At 35.0% G+C, this 21,165-nt stretch overlaps 1 long non-coding RNA gene across 1 annotated transcript; it reads left to right on the top strand.

Annotated features, from left to right (window-relative positions):
• The first annotated feature begins 18,580 nt into the window (after nt 1-18,580).
• LOC116403228 lies at nt 18,581-20,691 on the top strand. Its single transcript, XR_004215878.1, has 3 exons — nt 18,581-18,768; nt 18,876-19,063; nt 20,169-20,691. It is a non-coding gene; the product is annotated as an uncharacterized LOC116403228 (long non-coding RNA).
• Nucleotides 20,692-21,165: the final 474 nt, after the last annotated feature.

Below are 21,165 nucleotides of genomic sequence, written 5' to 3'. Positions count from 1 at the left end.
AAGGTCGTCAATTCCATTGTAGTATTCTTAGTCTTGTATGTAGATGATATTCTACTTATTGGAAAAGGACATAGGATTTCATACTAATATCAAGAAATGGCTAGCTATGCAATTTCAAATGAAAGTTCTGGGAAATGCACAATACGTTCTTAAGATCCAAATTGTACAGAACTGCAAAAACAAAACACTAGCCATGTCTCAAGCATCTTATATAGACAAAATGTTGTCTAGATATAAAATGTAGAATTCCAAAAAGGGTATGCTATTATACATCTATGGAATTCATTTGTCAAAGGAACAATGTCCTAAGACACCTCAAGAAATTGAGGATATGAGAAAAATTTCCTATGCTTCCGCTGTTGGAAGTTTGATATATGCAATGTTGTGTACTAGATCTGACATTTGCTACTTAGTAGGGATGGTCAGTAGGTATCAGTCCAATCTTGGACGTGATCACTGGACAACCGTTAAGAATGTTCTAAAATATCTTTGAAGAACAAAACACTACATTCTCGTGTATGGTACAAAAGATTTAATCCTTACTGGATACACTCATTATGATTTTCAAACTGATAAAGATGCTAGAAAGTCTATATCAGGATTAGTATTCACTCTAAATAGAAGGGTAGTAGTTTGGAGAAGCATAAAACAAACTTGTATAATTGATTCCACAATGGAGGTAGAATACGTAGCAACTTTTGAAGCAACAACAGAAGCATTATGGCTAAGAAAATTCTTGACAGATCTGGAAGTCGTTCCAAATATGCATCTATCAATCAATTTATACTGTCACAACAGTGGTGCAGTTGCAAATTCAAGAGAACCTAAAAGCCGTAAACGGGGAAAACATATCGAACGTAAGTACCATCTTATCAGGAAAATTGTACATCGTTGTGACGTTGTAGTAACCCATATTTTTTCAGAGAAACTGTGGATGCCGCCCGCTTTGTAGTTAGTACAAACGAGGTGATTCTGAATCGTTCCAGTACATACATGAATGACCCGTTAGTTAACGAATGTTGATTAACTCAGTCTATAAGAATTTAGTCAATTAATCTTGAATCATTGGAGTTCATGATATATAGGTCCATTAGGTTCCCTTGCTAGCTCATATGGAATAAACTTAAAACAGTGTGATGGAATAAGTCGAATTGTTCGAATTGGGATAATGGAGAGAAACTGACAAGTATATGTGTTATAGCCATCAAATTTCATATTAGAAATAGAGCTTTGAGTTGTTGGGCTTTAGTATTCCATGGACATGCAATTTTGCATGGAAAATCCTTATAAATAGGGCCATTGACCTCATTTGATGGGTTGGCTATTGAATTTGGGCTCTTGTACCAAATTGGATTTCTTTTTCTTATTTACATAGAAAAAAAAATTACCAAGCCCATTTCTTTTTCCATCTATTTCTTTCTCTCGGTACTGAGTCTAGAGGATAGTAGGTGAACCCTATTTTAGAATATATTGAAGGATGAAACGTAACTCTTTCACGGAAGTGGGGGCTCTCCACTCCTTAAAAGCTCACAACTTATGTTCGTCCATTCAAATCTTTCTACATTCGATGATGTGACCCAGAAAATTGATACGCTATTTAGCAAAAACACTTTTCTCTTTCTTGAAATATAACTGATTATGTTGGAGCTTGTCAAAAGTCAAACTCTTCGACACGCTCTTCCATTTGTGCGATAGAACTTGAAGAGCTACTTCCACGTTCAAAACTACCTACTTTGGTGGTTTTATGTTCTAACGAATCAACCCTCAGCGCCAATTCATTTATGGGTAGTTTGTCTATTTAGGCATTCAATGCGTCTATTTCTCTTACTTTTTCTTTAAACATCTCAAGTTGGGTCTGGAGAAATCTTACTTCGTTTGGCAATTCTTTCATATCCAAGAATTCCTCTTCAATCTCAGTCAGTCGCTCAGATTGCAACTTTGATAGTTGTTTCATTGTCGACATAATTGCATCTCGCTTAGCCAAGGAGATAACAAAGCTTTAATACCACTTGTCACAAAATGCAACTTTTCAAATACGGGACAGGCGGTTGTGCAACACTTGTTCTAAATTGATGAACAAGGCAACCTTGTGAAATTTGAAAGTTGCGGACAAATTCGTGGTACGATGTAGCCTCGCTTCATCTTTTGAGAGAAATTGGTTTTATAAAACGTGAGAGATAAAGAAAAACATCGATAACATCCTTGAAGAAAAAATTGAATATTGTCAATTGCAAAGAAAGCTTAGATTTGCAAAAATCACAATAGGGCTTAGTTGGGGATTCAACTACCATGCCTCCCCTACAATACATCTTAAACTTTTTTAGCATTGACAACCTTGCATATGAAAATTGCGAAACGACGCACCTTAGGTCGGTGACAACAAAAGGAAAGCAGTTGACTAAACTAAGTACAAAGCATAAAGATAAAGTGGTTTGAGGATATTCGAGCACGCGGCCATAGGCAAATAATGCCTTGGACAAGCATACTTGTGACACTCTACGTGCCACAATCGCAATCTTTCAAACATGGAACGGACAATTGTAGAACACTTGTTTTGCTCAGTCAATAAGTCAGTCATGTAAAATCCGAAAATCACGAACAAACTCACGATATGATATAACCTCCCTTCCCGTTCATGAAAAAATTGTTTTAAAACATGTGAGAGAGAATATCATTAAAAACATCATTAAAGAAAGCGTTGAAGACTTTCAATTGCAAATAAAAATTTGATTATAAAGAATACGATAAGATATGGTTGGGGATTCAACTATTGGGTCTCTCCTATAGTACAGTTTAGACTTTTTGAGCTTTGACAGGTTTGCAAATGAAAATGTGTGACACCTCACACCCTAGGTCTATGACGTAAAAAGGAAAGCAATAGACTAAACTAAATACAAGACATAAAGAAAAGGTGATTTGGGGGTATTTGGGCATGTGGCCATAGATAAACAACGCCTTAAACAAGCATGCTGGTGAGAACAGAAGCTTATAGTTAGCTCAGTATTAAGATTAAGTTATATTTGATATCTATCAATGAAATAGTAAGTTTTTCAAAGTTAACGGTGTTATAACTTAAAAGTGACTATTTCATGGTTCTAGTCTTTTGTAAACTCTTTACATAGGATGTCCACACTTTCATGTCTCTAGGATTTAGGATCACATCGTTTATACTAAATACAAAGCAAACTGCATTCATTGTGTCCTGGAATAAGGTGCCTAACTTTATTCGTACAATCTATACTATTTAGGCTCTATACTTAAACTTGATCACAACTTTTATGTCTCTACATAAAGTTCAAGTTTACTTAATAATAACCTCGGGTCCTTAGTTTATTGGCTTTAAGATTATAGTATCAATAACGACTTTATTGAATAGATTATGATTACAACGAGTTTTAGGACATAAATTACAACATCTAGTTCTTACAACTTTTGATTCTAGAGTGTCAACTCTTGTCAACAACTCTTAAATGGGTAATCCATCGAGATGATCGATCATTGCAGCAATAGTGTTAGTGATATATATTAAACCACCAATTGTACCTCTGTAATATATCATAAAAATAATAAAACTACAAACACAATGCTTTTCTTTTGATTCTTGCGTTTTCACGTAAGCTTTGGTTTCGTATACATTGCTTTCAATATGGTATTAGAGCTCATTAAGCCTAAACGGATATTTGGTTCAAGATAGGTGAAACCAAAGAGGCACCATCTTGAAGGGGCATGTTGAGATATGTGGAGTCCCACAATTGAAAAACCAAGGAAACTTAGACTCCTTATAAAATAGATGAGCTACTCCTCTCATTGCCAATTGGTATTGTGATGAAACCTTATACTTTGGTATATATATAATTAAATTTACCTTCAACCACTAGCTTAAGCTTTTAGGTGAATTTGGGGTTTAATATGGTATTAGAGCTGGTGGATTTAATTTGGGGTTTAATTTCTTCAAGGCAGGTTTCCAAGAAGCGAATTGAGTTAGGAACTTTCATTAGGTAGAGCATTTGCTCTTCAACCTTTACCAGTCGGTCCACATGGGCCTTGCCCGACTATTTTGTTATGGACATGTTTACATTTTAATTGTTAATAAGCCAACTTAGGCTATCACACCCCACCACGAGCACCTACTTGCGTGGCTCGAGATATGGCGTGAAGCCAATCGATAGCACCCATGTCAAGGATGACACCATCTGACCCTTAGCCTGAACCTTTAAACTCTAAACAACAGAGGAAACATAACACATAAATTTTACTAAAACCAATTGGGCTAAACCTTTTTCATTTAACAACCTTAGACAAGTTTTACATAGACAAAACGTAATCTTATTTATCTAGAACAAAACCTTATAAAACCTTCCCAAAAGCCTAAGTCTGATAGCACAAAAGACTAATTTATCATTAGTACAAAATAACAGGACACATACGATAACAAAATGAAATCCTTCAGTAGACAGGTAGCAGCAAGTTAGGCTTAGAGGACACGATCTCTACCTAGAAAGTGGGAAAACATTTTGAATATTATGCATTTTGAAGAGTAAACAATATGCTTGAATAAATACCTTTAAACAATAACACGCTTGAAAGACTGTTCATAACATAACTTAAACATTTTATCATAAATCCGTCATAAATCATGACTTAAGAACATGCTTGAAATCACTTTAAATAAAACATTTTCCACTCACAGATACAAGCTCAAATCCTTGGTTTATAAATTTGTATGATCTTCTCATGTCCTGAAATAATGGTAAAATAGTACAATTAATTATCTTTTGCCAAGAAAATATCAAAAGTATACTTAAAAAACTTAAAAAATTACCAAAAATAGCTCAACACGCAATATGACACTGCCTGGCACGAATGGGTGGGCGGCAGGGCCTTGGTTGGGGCGGCGCTGGCTACTGTGTGTGAATCTCACAAGAGGCTTTTCACGCGCGTTGGGCATGCCCGCGTGCTAACCTTACACACAAGCACATTGTGAACCTCACTTGGTTGCGTGCTTGGCATTTCGTGTAGCCCTCCTCGTGTGCATTCTTGGCTAGTGCATTTCTTGTGTCACAATCGCGAGCTTTCAAACACGAGAGGAGCGATTATGTTGCACTTGTTTTACGTAGACAACAAGTTAGCTGATCAAAATCCAAAAACCACGGACAAACACATGATACGATGTAGCCTCTCTTCACGTTCTTGAGAAAATGTTTTATAAAACGTGAGGAGAAAGAAATTCAATGAAAATATCGTTAAAGCAAGCATTGAAGACTGTCAATTGCAAAGAAAAACTTTGATTGCGAAGAGTGCAACAAGGCTTGGACAGGGATTCAACTACTATGTCCCATCTATAATACATTTTAGACTTTTTTAGTTCTGGTAGGCTTGCATAAGAAAAAGCCAAGTCACACCCAAGGTTTATGACATAAAAAGGAAAGCAAAAAGTAAAACTAAATACAAAACATAAAAACAATGTAAATTGGGGGTGTTTGGGCATGCGACCATAAGCAAACAGCGCCCTGGACAAGCATGCTTGTTACATTCTCCCCCACTTAAACAATTGACATCCCTGTCGACTGGCGAAGCTAGAATTCCTCGATCTTCTTCTTTCACGCTCCAAGGTCTTCAGCACATTCCTAACGTGTTTCTTCCACATGGAGGTTCTTTCACTTCAGTAGGAATTCATGTATCCTCTTCATGGGTATACCCTTCCTCACTCTCTTAGGAAGGATTTCTTCCATTTCTTTATCGTCTTTCTGCTTTAGGTCACTAGATGACCATACACCATTGTTGCACTACTGGTCATCTGGATCTTGATGGTAAGGTTTCAAGTTGCTCACATGAGCTACTAGATGATTTTTTATCCATGCAGGCAACGATACCCTATAGGATGCATTTCCAATTTTCTTCAGAACTTCAACAGGCCCTTCGTATTTTCTGGTGAGATGCTGATGTTGATGTCCTCTAAATCAAATTTGCTTTGCTTTAAACTCTATGAAGAGTTGGTCTTCCGCTCAAAACTTGAGAGGATGATGCTTCTTATCATACGCTTCGAGACTTTCTCTTAGTATGCTCGAGCGATGTTCGTAGTCTTCTCCCACTTTTTCGTAAAGTTATGAGCTTGAGGATTTTTTCCTGCATAAGGATGATCAACAATATGAGGCAGTATAGGTTGTCTTCCACTCAAGATTTCGAAAGGCCTCGTTCTTGTGGATAGACTAGTTTGTGCATTAAAACAAAATTGAGCCACATCCATCAACTAGGCCCAATTCTTTTGTCCAGAATCAACAAAATGTCGTAGATATTCCTTAAGCATACAATTGAATCCTTCAGTTTGGCCATTCGTCTGAGGATGGCAGCTTAAGGATATATTTAGGCGTGTCCCCAAGAAGGCGAATAGTTCGGTCCAGAGAGTACCAATGAATCTACCATCCCTGTCACTCACAATGCTTGATGGAACTCCCCATAACTTCAAGACGTTCTTAAAGAACAAGTGTGCTATCAGCTCGACAGAACATAGTTTTGTAGTGGGGATGAAGGTGGCGTACTTCGAGAACCAATTGATTGTTGGCTTTTTGGCCCTTAATATCAAAATTAATTTATTTTAATTATTCAATTAATTTATGTTTTGATGATAACAAATCTGATTTTTTTTATTGACAATTTTATTAATTTGAATAGACCATATCGTAGAGCTTGGAAAAATGATTCTAACGCCTCTTGAATCACCCAAATCGAAGTTCAAATGAAGAAAATATTGCTAAAAGTAAGCTTAACGAAAAAATACCCGAGATGGTGACGTGGCGACCAAGCATTCAATTTGAACCAATTAGAGAAAGCCACTTGGAGCAATGAAGGAGTAACAAATGTGGCTTTTTGTTATGTTTTATTGGCTTTTATAAAGAAAATGAATTTAAAAGGAAAATGATTTTAATATTATTATTTTTTCTTGTGTCTAACGCCTAGTTTTTTTAAAAGAGGGTGAAGTTGCTTTATTGATTTCTTTTTAAACAAAGTATTTTGAAAAGACATATTATTATATTATTATTTGTATTGTGTCTAACGGCTAATTAAGTTTAAATCTCAACCATTCATTTTTCTTTTACTTATATCTAATGACCCAAATGATTTTGAATTTATCTTTCCTCTCTTTTTAAATACTTCACATTTACACAAGATCATTAAAATCTTTACAATCCTCAAGCAAAAAGCCAACATTGTTATTCTCTCTAAAGCTTCCAATTTTTATTCTTTTCATCTTATTCTTGAGAGCTTCTTATTGTATTGTGAGGATTAAATTTGTGAGCTTCAAATTGTATACTCACTCTTTTAGAGAGTTTTCTTTTGTGTGATTTAAAAACTTCAACATATTGTAACGGTTGGATCCTAACCCGTGGAAAGGATCGGGTTTGCTCTTGAACCCGAAAAAGGAGCAAGAATCGGTTCGGACTCAAATCCGTGGAAAGAGTCTAAAGAAGATTTTCAATCAAAATCCCAAGAGGTGCTTGGGAAAGTGGATGTAGGTTGAGTTTAACCGAACCACTATAAAATTACGGTGTCTTCTTCTCTAACTCTTTTCTAATTATTTTTTAATTTAATTTTAGTTACATATTCTTATTGGTTGAGTTTGATTGCATATTTCCATTCATATCTTTTTATCAATCTTGTTATTTAACAAAGTTTACAAAGTTCTTTATTTAAATATTAAAAAATATCTAATTAGTTGATTTTACTTTTTATTTGTCAAAAAGTTTATTTAAACCCTATTCACCCCCTCTAGGGTTGCCATACCGATCCAACAATTGGTATCAGAGCAAGGTTGCTCATCTTGAAATTTTAATTTCTTGATAAACTTTATTGTTAGAGCATTATGGCAAACCTATTGGCAAATGGTATTGTTGAAGGTCAATCTACTTCTAGACCTCCTTATTTTGATGGTTCAAACTATGCATATTGGAAAGCTAGAACGAAAATTTATTTGCAATCTATTGACTATAATTTGTGGTTAATTGTTGCTAAAGGTCCTTATGTACCCATGAAAAATGTTGATAATGTTGATACGCCTAAATTAGAAGAAGAGTATGATGAAAATGAAATGAAAAAATGTTCATTTAATGCTAAGGCTATTAATTGTTTGTATTGTGCCTTGAGTAAAGATGAGTTTAATAGAATATCCATGTGTTCTTCCGCTCAAGAAATTTGGAATACTCTTGAAATTACTCATGAAGGAACAAATCAAGTTAAAGAGTCTAAAATTAGCATGTTTGTTCATAATTATGAATTGTTTAAGATGGATGCTAATGAGACTATCACCGATATGTTTACTAGATTTACTAACATCATAAATGCTTTGAAGGGTCTTGGTAAAGTTTATACAACTTCCGAAAATGTTAGAAAAATTCTAAGGTCTCTACCTAAGACTTGGGAAGCTAAGGTAACGGCGATTCAAGAAGCAAAGGATCTCACAAAACTTCCACTAGAGGAGCTTATTGGCTCACTCATGACTCATGAGATCATCATGAAGGAGCACTTGGAGGATGAGTCCAAAAAGAAGAAGAGCATTGCATTAAAGACTATCTCCTTGGAAGTTGATCCCAAAGATGAGGATGGCCTTGATGAAGATGACATTGCTTATTTCTCACGTAAGTACAAAAATTCATAAAAAGAAAGAAATATTTCAAGAAACACCTATCAACCCAAAAAGAGTCAAAAGGTGAGAAAAGCAAAAAGGATGAGGTGATTTGTTATGAATGCAAAAGATCGGGTCATATAAGAACGGATTGTCCTCTCCTCAAATCATCTAAGAAATCCAAGAAGAAGGCAATGAAGGCTACATGGGATGATAGTAGTGAAAGTGAAAGTGAAGTTGAAGAAATGGCAAATCTTGGTCTCATGGCTCATAGTGACAAAGATGATGAACATGATGATAAGGTAACTCTAGAACCTCTTTCTATTGATGAATTATTTGAAAATTTTGAAAGCATGCAAAATGACCTAGAAAAACTTAGTTCTAAGTATGTTGTGCTTAAGAAGAAATACAATATTTTAATTAGTGAAAATAAGTCTTTACTTGATACAATTGCTTGCTTTAAAGAGAATGAAAATTTTGAGCAAATTGAAGAATTGAATGTCTCTAGTGATAAGCATGTTTGTATTGAGAAAGATGCTTTGCTTGATAAAGTTAGATTTCTTGAGCATGATAGTTGTGAAAAAGATAACTTGATTAAAGTGCTTAAAGAAAATGAACTAAGTGTTTTACAAGAACTTGATAAAGCTAAAGAAACTATTAAAAAGTTGACAATAGGTGCTCAAAGATTGGACAAAATTATTGAAGTAGGAAAATCTTATGGTGATAAGAGAGGTTTAGGCTATATTGATGAATCATCTACTCCATCAAGTTCTAAAAACTACATTGTGCCTAAGTTTAACATGTCTAATCATGTGTCATCATCAAGTTATTTTTCTTCAATGATTTGTCATCATCAAAAAGGGGGAGATTGTTGGCTTTTTGGCCCTTAATCTCAAATTAATTTATTTTAATTATTCAATTAATTTATGTTTTGATGATAACAAATCTGATTTTTTTATTGACAATTTTATTAATTTGAATAGACCATATCGTAGAGCTTGGAAAAATGATTCTAACGCCTCTTGAATCACCCAAATCGAAGTTCAAATGAAGAAAATATTGCTAAAATAAGCTTAACGAAAAAATACTCGAGATGGTGACGTGGCGACCAAGCATTCAATTTGAACCAATTAGAGAAAGCCACTTGGAGCAATGAAGGAGTAACAAATGTGGCTTTTTGTTATGTTTTATTGGCTTTTATAAAGAAAATGAATTTAAAAGGAAAATGATTTTAATATTATTATTTTTTCTTGTGTCTAACGCCTAGTTTTTTTAAAAGAGGGTGAAGTTGCTTTATTGATTTCTTTTTAAACAAAGTATTTTGAAAAGACATATTATTATATTATTATTTGTATTGTGTCTAACGGCTAATTAAGTTTAAATCTCAACCATTCATTTTTCTTTTACTTATATCTAATGACCCAAATGATTTTGAATTTATCTTTCCTCTCTTTTTAAATACTTCACATTTACACAAGATCATTAAAATCTTTACAATCCTCAAGCAAAAAGCCAACATTGTTATTCTCTTTAAAGCTTCCAATTTTTATTCTTTTCATCTTATTCTTGAGAGCTTCTTATTGTATTGTGAGGATTAAATTTGTGAGCTTCAAATTGTATACTCACTCTTTTAGAGAGTTTTCTTTTGTGTGATTTAAAAACTTCAACATATTGTAACGGTTGGATCCTAACCCGTGGAAAGGATCGGGTTTGCTCTTGAACCCGAAAAAGGAGCAAGAATCGGTTCGGCTCAAATCCGTGGAAAGAGTCTAAAGAAGATTTTCAATCAAAATCCCAAGAGGTGCTTGGGAAAGTGGATGTAGGTTGAGTTTAACCGAACCACTATAAAATTACGGTGTCTTCTTCTCTAACTCTTTTCTAATTATTTTTTAATTTAATTTTAGTTACATATTCTTATTGGTTGAGTTTGATTGCATATTTCCATTCATATCTTTTTATCAATCTTGTTATTTAACAAAGTTTACAAAGTTCTTTATTTAAATATTAAAAAATATCTAATTAGTTTGATTTTTACTTTTTATTTGTCAAAAAGTTTATTTAAACCCTATTCACCCCCCTCTAGGGTTGCCATACCGATCCAACATTGATTATAACCAAGATGCCTCAAAGTCGTTCACCTTTGGGATGTGTAATAAAATCCATGGATTTCGCACATTCAGGGAATTTCAATGTGTTCGACTGACTTTCCAAAGTTACTTTCTCTACTAAAGCCTGAAGCCCTGTATGCTGCAAGAATTAGTGTTGCCAATCGAGGTTGCAACGTTTCAAATGCAACTGATCAACATACCATTCAAAATTTGAATTTTCAACATGACGAGTTTGTAACTTTAGTGCCCCTTGGAGAAGAAAATGAAATTCAGGGTATGTGTAATTCAGGTTTTGTTCCACAAGATAGTACAATTTAAATTATTCTCCATATGTTGCTTAATTATCTCAGAACGGTTTATTTAAACCAGGATGCAGTGCATGACAGCAACGGTCCGGTTTCTTTTGCAGAAATAGAGAACAACATGACAGCTAGTATGACAGCTAAAAGTGATGTATACGATACCTGCTCTCAAGGATGCTCTTTAGCCAATTCAAAGCATGAGATTTTATCAAGTATTTATCCTAAAAATCCAACCAATCAGTGTACACAAAATTTCTATCAAGAATTTGGAAGTGTAAATGTGGCATCAGAGGACCTCAATTCTGAAGAGAACACATTAGGAAAATCATTTAAAATTATGTTGATGAACATTGCAAACGAAACAAAGAAAACTCAGCTCATGAAAGTACGGTACCAATTTATAGTCTTCTAAAATATTCATCAATCATGTTTCTTTTATGAGATTTTCTATTGATGGTATTGAAGTTTTATATCCTTGGCTTAGTATTCTTTAAAGGGGTGTTTGACAGAAGGAGTGGTCCAAGAAGTTGTGAAATCTAGAAAGTTTTGAACTCTTAGGGCCTAGGACATACGAAGTCAATAAGGCATAAAATTGAAATTTTCTTGTCGGGAGTCCACAAACACTTTTGGCCAAACAAAGAGCGGAAAACTCCACACTTCCCTAATCCTACTCTTCCAACTCCTTGGCTCATACAGCCTCTACGATCTCTAAATACTGATAGGCCCATGGTAGTGAAGGTGTACACCCGTAGGCACAAGAAAGGATTCAGGTGAGGAGGATGGGAAGCTGTATTTGTTGGTCTGAATGTTCCTAGTATAAGGGAGCCATGAGTCTTTTATGCTTTCATATTAAATGCTATTATGATTGTTTGGGGAGGGTATGTTTTGGCATAGCTTGTATCAGGTTTCTTAGAATAATAGGGAGAGCTAGAGAAGCTTCTGATTCCTTCCCTCCATCATTGATAAATAAAATTGAGGTTAAGGCTTATCATATACATACCCAGTCATTGAACTTCTCCATATTCCTTAAGAGGCATATCTTGCTTGGCTTATTTGGCTGGCTCTACTATGTAGGATTTCGAAAGGCGAATCTGACATCCTGCCAAAAATGATTAATCAGTTTCTTTAACTGTTGAACTTTTAGGTTGTATACTAGCAAGCACATGAAGTTTAGGGATTCAATCTTTATATTATTTTTTAAAGTTATTCAATATCCCTACCTAGAATAGACAAATGAAGCTTGAAACTACCCATAATATTAATGCTGTTGTTTAATTATGACATTTTGTTATCGGTCTTTCTAACTTACAAATATCCATCTTCTGATATGTGTTCACATGCATATTTTATGGATGTAGATTTTATAGTATTTCTTTATTTATTTTATATGGCATTAGCTGTGTACATTTTTTTATAAAATATTAATATAAATATTAAACCACCGATTCACCAAAAAGTTTAAGCTGGTGGTTGAAAGAAAATTCAATTATAGCCTTAAGCTTAAGCTACTTTTGGTGGACTAGAGAGTATAATCTTAGAAACACTCAATCTGATCAAGTTCTCTAAAGCAAGAATTAAAGTTCGAAAAAATCTTTGCGGATTCTTACCAGCAACTATAGAATTAAAGAGTGAGAACTGAGGAAATTTTTTCCCTTAATTTTGGGGATTTTGAACCCTTATTAAGCTCCTGTAATAATCCAATCTGATCTATTTCAAAGTGATTTTTCCAATCCTATTGATTTATGTAGAATAAATTCAGTGATTTTAGATGAAGGGCTCCAAAGTGATGGTCTCCCAGATACCTAAATTTTCTCAAACAGAATGCCCCATCCATCTCAAGAAATCCTTTCGAAGGACTTAGGAAGTTGGGTGATGAAGAAGAAAACCTTGTTCGACCGGAAAGAGTTTTAGCCCTTGAATCCTCGCCGAAAAAAATAATTTTCAGAAGGAAAAATTCAAATTTGGGTATAGCTGGGATCTCCACGTACTTAAAAGGGGAAAAGACTTCAATAGAAAAGAGAGAAAAACATACCTCAAAAGAAGAAAAGGCAGCCAACCGACATTTTATTATCTCAAAAAACAGCTCACCTAGCCCTCCCCAACCAGGTTTTTTCAAACTTAATGTATTTGCAGACATTTTAAAAGCTGACACACAGATGGTAGGCCCCAATAATTTTATTAATCAGAATTCCAATGGCTTTTGGTATTCTGACGAATTGGAGGAAGAATCAGAGTCCTCTCCTCCATAAACGAACTTCACTTGTGGGCCATCTCCTGTTTTCAGCTCTCAACCAAAATTACCAGCCTCTCCCAAGACTAAAATATCATCTGCAATGAAAGCTATTCCATTTCATGCCATAAATTTTTCTAAGCACCTCAAGACCTATACCAAAGGGAGAACTTCTTTTCGCAACATTTGGATGAGCTTGGCTAATTCTGATTTATTAGAGGAAAGTTGTGTGAAGATACAAATTCCAAATTCAGTTGGCAAAAGGTCAGTACTGCCTTCCTCCTTAAGTAATAAAATTTTCTCAATCCTCCTCCAAACTTTCTGGTTCATTCTTTAATTTTTGTGCAAGATACTTCTTGTCTCAAAAAAGTTGAGAGCCTAGAAGATGAATTCATGGAAGTTTAATCAGTCACCAGTGTAAGTAGTACAGAATTTGAACCAGTTGAGGAAGAAATAATTCAATTAGAGACAGAGAAACAAGAGGACAGTGACTCTCTCGGTCCAGATTTTATTAAATTGTTTTCCTCCCCATAAAAAGAAATTTTGTGCAGGTCAGCAAGTATCCTTCCCCCTCAAGAGTTGGTTCCTTTCTTGGCAGCATGTGAAATTGAATTGATATAAGGCAGAGGTTGCAAAGATGAAGATTATATCATGGAACACTAGAGGATTCATGGGCCATTCGAAACAATTGGCTATTAAAAATCTCTTGAAGAAAGCTAATCCAGATAGAGCATTGATTCCGGGGACCAAAAGAGAAGAGATTGCCAGTTGTATTATAAAGGCACTATGGAGTTCAAAAGGAATTGGCTGGGTCTTTGTTTGAAGCTAGTGGCAGATTAAGAGTTTTGCTGATTATGTGGATAAATATAAGTTGTCGATTATTGAAGTTCGGTCAAGAGAAGGAAGGTCATTACAGTGTGGCTTATAAGTTGTTTCAACATTAATTTATAAGTTGTTTTGGAAAGGTTCTCGCAGAAAGATTAAAGAAAGCCAGGCCAGGTATTACTTTGTAAGACCTCCTATTATCTATACCTATAAAAGAAAGGGTAGAAAGGGAAATTCCTTAGCAACCAATGATGAGAGAATAATGGGAGAGGATCATGCAGGTGGGGCCCACTAAGAGGGATGAGAGAGAGAGGTATAAACATGTAATGTTGGGGTATAAACATGTAATGTTGGGGTATAAACATGTAATGAGAGAGAGAGGATCATGCATTTGATGATCAGGACTTTCGGATCAGCCCTCTGCTTCAAACAGTTTATGCTCAACCAATCAAGGCTTATTCTTCTTTGTTCTCAGCATGCTGCCTTTGATTATGATTTTGCTTTGGAAAGATTCTTTTTATCATTTTGTTTGTCTTTGTTTTTGTGGCTTTTTGTTTTGATCTTGTGTTGTCGCTTTTTGGATGTTTTGAGGGCACTAAGGGGGTGTCAACCTAGTTTGTGATGCTCGGATGCGCCTGTTAATCTTCCCTCTCCCCTTTTGCTCTTTGTATAATCCTCATGTACATTGAGCTTTGTCTCTTTCTTTATATTAATAATAGTGAGACTCGTATCCTTCTTTAAAAAAAGAAAGAAAATTCAATTATATATCACCAACACTCTCCTCACTTGTGGGCTTGAAATATTTGAAAGGCCCAACAATTGGAAATGGATTTTAATAATGGGGAGGAAACGAAAATACGAGGCTTGAACACGAGACCTTCTTGGACCACCTGCTCGGATACCATATTGAAAGGGAGACAAACAAACACACAACTTTACGTGGAAACCTGTGTACCAGGAGAAAAACCACTATATTTTTCTTCTTATTATTTTCTGATGAAAAATACAATAGGTACAAGGGAGAATAAATAGAATATACAGAGGAATAAAAAAGGAAAATATTTAGGAATTAAGAAAAATATTCCCATAAACTTTTCATAAATATTCTAAGATTCTAACAATAAAAAGTTCTTTTTATTCCAAATTGTGACTGCTCTAATGTGCAGTTGTTTTCTGATTTAGATGATTGAGGAACTTGGTGGTTCTCTCACTGCTGATGGGAGTACAAGCGCTCATGCCATTACAGGAAAAGTGCGGAAAACTCTAAACTTTTGTATTGCTCTCTTGCAACCTTAGACGAACACTCTTTTATGTGTCCTTTTGGCCTTTGAATACCGATAATCATCTCATTGGCACCAAAGTTAACGATTCCATGCAGACAAGGCCTTTGCCGTTATTCTTCCATTGCCTCGTAGTTGTGCTTAGGCTGGAAATTGCTGTGAACCTTCTAGATCTAAAAGGGCATAGTTTCTTAGTCTACTGCCTATTTACTTTTAGTTAAACATCAAAATCAATTCTTATGTTTGAGTTGGATTGTATCATGCTCTTCCTTATTAGTTGTTTCTATCGTGATGGTGGGTAGTGGTTGTTAAGACAACCATTAGGCTAATTTGGGTTTCAGGCTTACTTTTCCCATTTTACGTGTAAAATGGCTCAAGCTCACTAATGAAAGATATTTGTTGGCTAGCTAGTGTTTTTATCCTCGATTTCCTTCTTCCCTTAATACATTATGTTATGGAATTTGTTAGATACCTAGATTAGTATAGGGTTGGGGTATAAGGGTAATTAGATATTTAGGAAGTTACTAGTAGTTATTGTGTAAGTGTGGTTACTAGTAGTTATTATGTAAGTGTGGTAACTAGGGTGGTTACATGTTATTATAAATGGAGGGAGGGTAAGTGGGGAGAATTCTAGGGAGTGATATAAGGACTGGGTGAGAGTACGAGGGAGGGATATAAGGTTTAGGTGAGAGTACTCAAGAGGGAGGGTTCCAAGTGCTTTATACTTGGTTTTATCTTGTATTTTCTTATAGTTACATTATAATAAATTCAGATCTTGTTCTTGTTAGGAAGTATATGTCTCCAATATTATTTAAGTACAGTAGGAGAATTAAAAAGGGTAATATTGACCCACACAAGAATATATGAGAGATTATAGGAGGAGAGAATATCGGAGGAGATCTTTCCCATTAGTTTGTTAGTAAAGCAAAATAAAATGGAGGAAAGAGGAGGGAGAAAGGGGACAAAATATTCCAAAGAAGTAGAGGCTGCCGTCTTTCGTGCTCGGGAGAAGTAGAGGGTCCAAGTCAAGTTCTTTTTATTGTTTGTTTTGGTCATTTTCATGGTTGCGGTTTGTTCTTAGTTTTTCTTGTTCTTTGTTGTGATCCTCACTGGAGTGTGCCTTTAGGAAGTAGATGTGAGTGATTTTTTATTCTCTATACTGTAATTCATTGAGGTAATTCAATAAAGTAAGATACACTTGCCGTATATTTACAGTATCTTAACAAATTGGTATCAGAGCGTTTTTACTTGGGAGAATGATAGAGCAGCACAAAAACGGATCAAAGAGAAGTTGGAGACCTCTGATAAGGAAATCTCGGGGATACTAGTGGAGTTACACAAGTTGCTGGCAATTGAAGAAAACTTGTTATGCTTGCCAAAAAGCATCGAAAGACTGGTCATCTAGTTGGAAAAACAAGAACGGTTGCTAAATGCATCGAAGGAATAGCAGAAGGATAATTTGACGATCTCCGAAAGAATGGAAGGATCGTCGAGCAAAGGACCAACGATTGAGAGTATAATCGAAGGTGGAGGTAAGACATTGAAGGAAATCAAGGTAGAAGGTAAAACAAACAAGTTTGAAAGGGATGAAAACTCGAACGATCATAGCAAATTCAAGAAGGTTGAAATGCCTGTGTTCAGTGGCACTGATCTTGATTGTGTTTATTTAGAACGGATTGGAATCTTCAGGTCCATAAATTGATGGATTTCAAGAAGGATCTGAATCCATAGAAGAATCGAGGAAAACGTGATTGCAACGGTTATACAACGAAGGTGAAGAGGATGGCAAAGAGTGACCAAGAAGAAACTATAGAGGAAGGTCGACGAGGATTACCTGTGAGGCTCGAAATGAAGACTCGAGTGAAGAAAAATTTGTTGCTAAAAGAAACACAAAATGGCTGGTTGCAATGGAGAAAGAAGAAGCCGATAGTTATCGGTCTACAGAGGCTCGAGAAGGTGGTCTGGAATAGGGGTGAATCACGTGACGAGGAAGAAGTTGTTGCACACATGATGGTGCCAATGGCGTGGTAGAAATTGGTAGGACAGAGGATTAGGACAAAAGGAACAATCTTGGGTTTTACTATTTCAAGTGGGCTTCAACTTACTCTAAATGAGCTTCAACTTATTCTAAATAAAACATTGGGGGCACATCATTTTGTAGATGAAGTGGGTGGAGAGTTCCAAAAAATAGGAGGGAAGAAAAACTTGTATATAGGTGGGTCCTAGGAATGAAACCGCGGCAGTATGATTTTGGTCTTGACGCAACACTTTGATTATGGCCTAGCCCACTAGAGATGAAGAGTTTGAAAATTAAACACTTGTTGGTGATATGCAAAGGGTTAACTAAGACAATGTGTTTTGGAAAAGGAAAATTCAAGTACATTGGGCTGCTTTGTGGGCTGAAGTCAATGGACCTTATTGGAATCGAGAGTTTTTCAAAGCCGAGGGGGAAGATTTCTTTTTCAACATTGAAGAGCAGAATGCTGGGGATTCTTTGCAATTAAAAAGAGAAAAAAAGAGAAAGGGGCCTTGATCATGTTTGCAAGCACACCTTGAGGACAAGGTGTTTTGAAGCATCGGGTAATGTTAGATACCTAGATTAGTATAAGGTTAGGGGTATAAGGGTAATTAGATATTTAGAAAGTTACTAGTAGTTATTATGTAAGTGTGGTTACATCTTATTATAAATGGAGGGAGGGTAAGTGAGGGGAGAATTCTGGGAAGTGATCTAGGGCTTGGGTGAGAGTACTCAAGAGGGAGGTTCCAAGTGCCTTATACTTGGTTTTATCTTGTATTTTCTTATAGTTCATTATAATAAATTAAGATCTTGTTCTTGTTAGGAAGTATCCTAACAGAATTCCTCTAGAAGGTCTCATGTTAGCGAATGATAATTCTGCGTTAAGTGTGTATTTGTAGGAGTTCTTCTCCCGGACATCTATGGTTGATATTTTTTACCTTTCAATATATCAAAGCCAAGGATTCTTTTGCATTTCTCTATGCTTTTTCTTTACCCAATTATGCTTTTTTCAGTTATATTTGGGAGTAGTATTTCATTTCTTTCATGTGAAATGTTGAACTTCAGTAGTGTGGAGAGTGGAACGTAATATCTTACCTTTTATATTAGTAAACTTGATTTTAAGCAATGTGTTTTTGAAGATTTTATGTTGTAGATTGTTTTTTGTTCTTCAAGCTACTGTTCTTAACTTTATTTTCTCCTGTTATTGTTCTCAATGATTATCGAGCATATGCATTACCATGTGGCTTCAAGCGTGTCAGTGTGCTCTTGCTCATAATTTTTACTATATCTTGTTACTAAAATTGCAAGTTAATTGCAAATTACTCAGAGCTTGGATTGTCTCCTCCAGTTGGTTAAAGGAAAGCTACCGGGAAGGCAGATTTGTTGGTAAGTTCGAATGGCTTGCTAGTATCAAAGCGTAATGTATTTTCTTCCACTTATGTTTTTCATCCTACCTAATTTTTGTGATTGATTAATTCCTTATTGATCTGCAGACGAGTTGCCTTACATACTAAATGATGATGACTACATATCGAAGTATCGAGCCAGCCTAAAAGCTGCAGTTCTCAAGGCAAAAGCATGTTTTTGAGCTTTATTTGAAGGGTATGATGTTTGCATATCAGCTCACGCTCAACCACCACCTAAAACTCTATCCCTGATAGTCAAGTCAGCCGGTGGAAATGTAAGTTCTCTGTTATTGTACAAATCTCGAGTACTAGGTTTGGTTCTCTATACTACACATACAACCACTATAATATGGCTATCCTCCCATCTAATGAAGACGTGAAGTTCTCAACAAACAAGCACGTATACGAATTCTAGACATGGGTCAATAAATTATAGACATGGTGACGTGTCATTTTTTTCTAAAAAATATAGGATAGTGCTAGAACACAGTTTTAATATATATAATTTAAAAAGTATGTATCATATTTATATAGAAATTCAAAGTCAATAAGTTTATGTATTTATATGCTTAAAAATAAGCTCATCCTTCACTCAAAACTTATTCAAAGCCAAGAGTTTAATATGTGTGTGTAACCAATCTTGACCTTTATTGCATTGGAATACTTGTTGTCTAACACATCTATTGTACTAACTAGTGTTCAACACGTGTTCTCCGAGTGTTCCATACATATTGTTTATTGATACACTAGCCAAACTTGAGTGTATGTGCTTCTTAAGTCTTTAATATTTATGTTTGTTTTGATCCTAGGAATTGAGCATGTAATGTAAAAAGTCTATGCACAAGGGGTCATATGGCCATCTCCGTGTTTCTTTAATTATCAAATTTGTTCAAGTTTTTAATTGTCTCTAGATCGAAATCTGGAGTTATTTTTTTGTGATTTGGTGTACAAATACATACATCCATGTTTCTAATTATGATTAGATTGTTTTCTGGTCGCAACATTTTATTGTTTAGCTTGTCTTTGATCTTGAACTTACTATTATGTTGATTTAAATTCCATTTTAGCCTTAGAACTTTCAAAACATCCATTTTAGTCATCGAGCTTCCAAAACGTAGCCAACTAACGGTTTTAGTATTTTGTAAATTATTTTATCAATTAATATTCATTTATTCAATACTCATCGGTCATTTCTGCTATATGTGATTGGAATATATCTCATAGGAAGCATTTTGAAAGTTGAAAAAAGATGGAAAATTTTAGGGACTAGAACAAGAATTTGTTTAATATTTTTTTATAGGGTGAATTCTTGCAATTTCCTTGTAGTATATACATAATTTTTTCTCTCATTTGGCAAATTCATTATGCTTGAAAATTTAGGTGATTCATGAGCTAGATAAAGTAAACAATGTATGAAAGACGATCTTTGTGGCTTGTGAGGAAGACGTGGAGGAAGCCTTGGTGGCCGTAGAAAAAGGGATATGGACTTTCAACGTTGAATGGCTAATGGCATGTATAATGAGACAAGAAGTAGACTTGGAGGCCCTTCAATTTGCTGAGTCCCTATGAGAAACAAGGTCACCCTAACTTTCAGTTTTGAACAAGCAGCAGCCAGCCATTTCGTCCTTGTGTAAATCCACTCTTTTCTCAACTCACTCTAATTTGGTACATAAACAAACTCTGATCGCTCCATCTCTATATTCATCAGTACATAAAAGACGATAAGTTTATTCATGGAGAAAGTTGGATGTAAGTATGTTTTAGGAATGGTCCTTCATTTAGTAACTTTGGGAATTGTAAAAATGAGGTAATGAAGTTCTATCAAGTTGAATGTTCTTGTTTATGTTAGATGAGACTGATTCTTGGATACCAGAATTAACTTGAAGTACGTGTTTGAGTTCCATTGGAGTGATTAGAGAAAAAATGTTCCTTTAAAAAGGGTAATTTTTTTATGTAGACTTTCTTTTTATTAAAATTCCTTAAAATACAATTTGAGAGTATTTCAATAGCTTTCAAAGAGTTGTCAAACACTTGTAGTTTTTCTAAAATAACATATTTTCAAATATTAAAGTTTTTGACGATAATTTACATGGAATTACACGATCAGTTACCACTATCAATAGAATCACTTACAAATATTAACACGATCGTGTACCGATAACAAGACGATTGTTTACACTATTCAATACGATCACCAATATCATATGATCGTGTACCCATGTCAACACGATAATTTATTTTAATCAATATTATCATTTACCGTTGTTAAATGGTCGTTTATCACGGTTAATAGGATCGTTTAATGTATATTATTTCATCGCACGATCGTTTACTTATTCTTGCATTATGTTTAGTATTATCATTTTGTACATTTTAT

This window comes from Cucumis sativus, chromosome 4 (genome assembly GCF_000004075.3).
Source record: "Cucumis sativus cultivar 9930 chromosome 4, Cucumber_9930_V3, whole genome shotgun sequence".
In the NCBI taxonomy this organism is placed as follows: Eukaryota; Viridiplantae; Streptophyta; class Magnoliopsida; order Cucurbitales; family Cucurbitaceae; genus Cucumis; species Cucumis sativus.
Note: the sequence above shows the minus strand (reverse complement) of the source record. Positions and strands in the feature narration are given on the sequence as shown.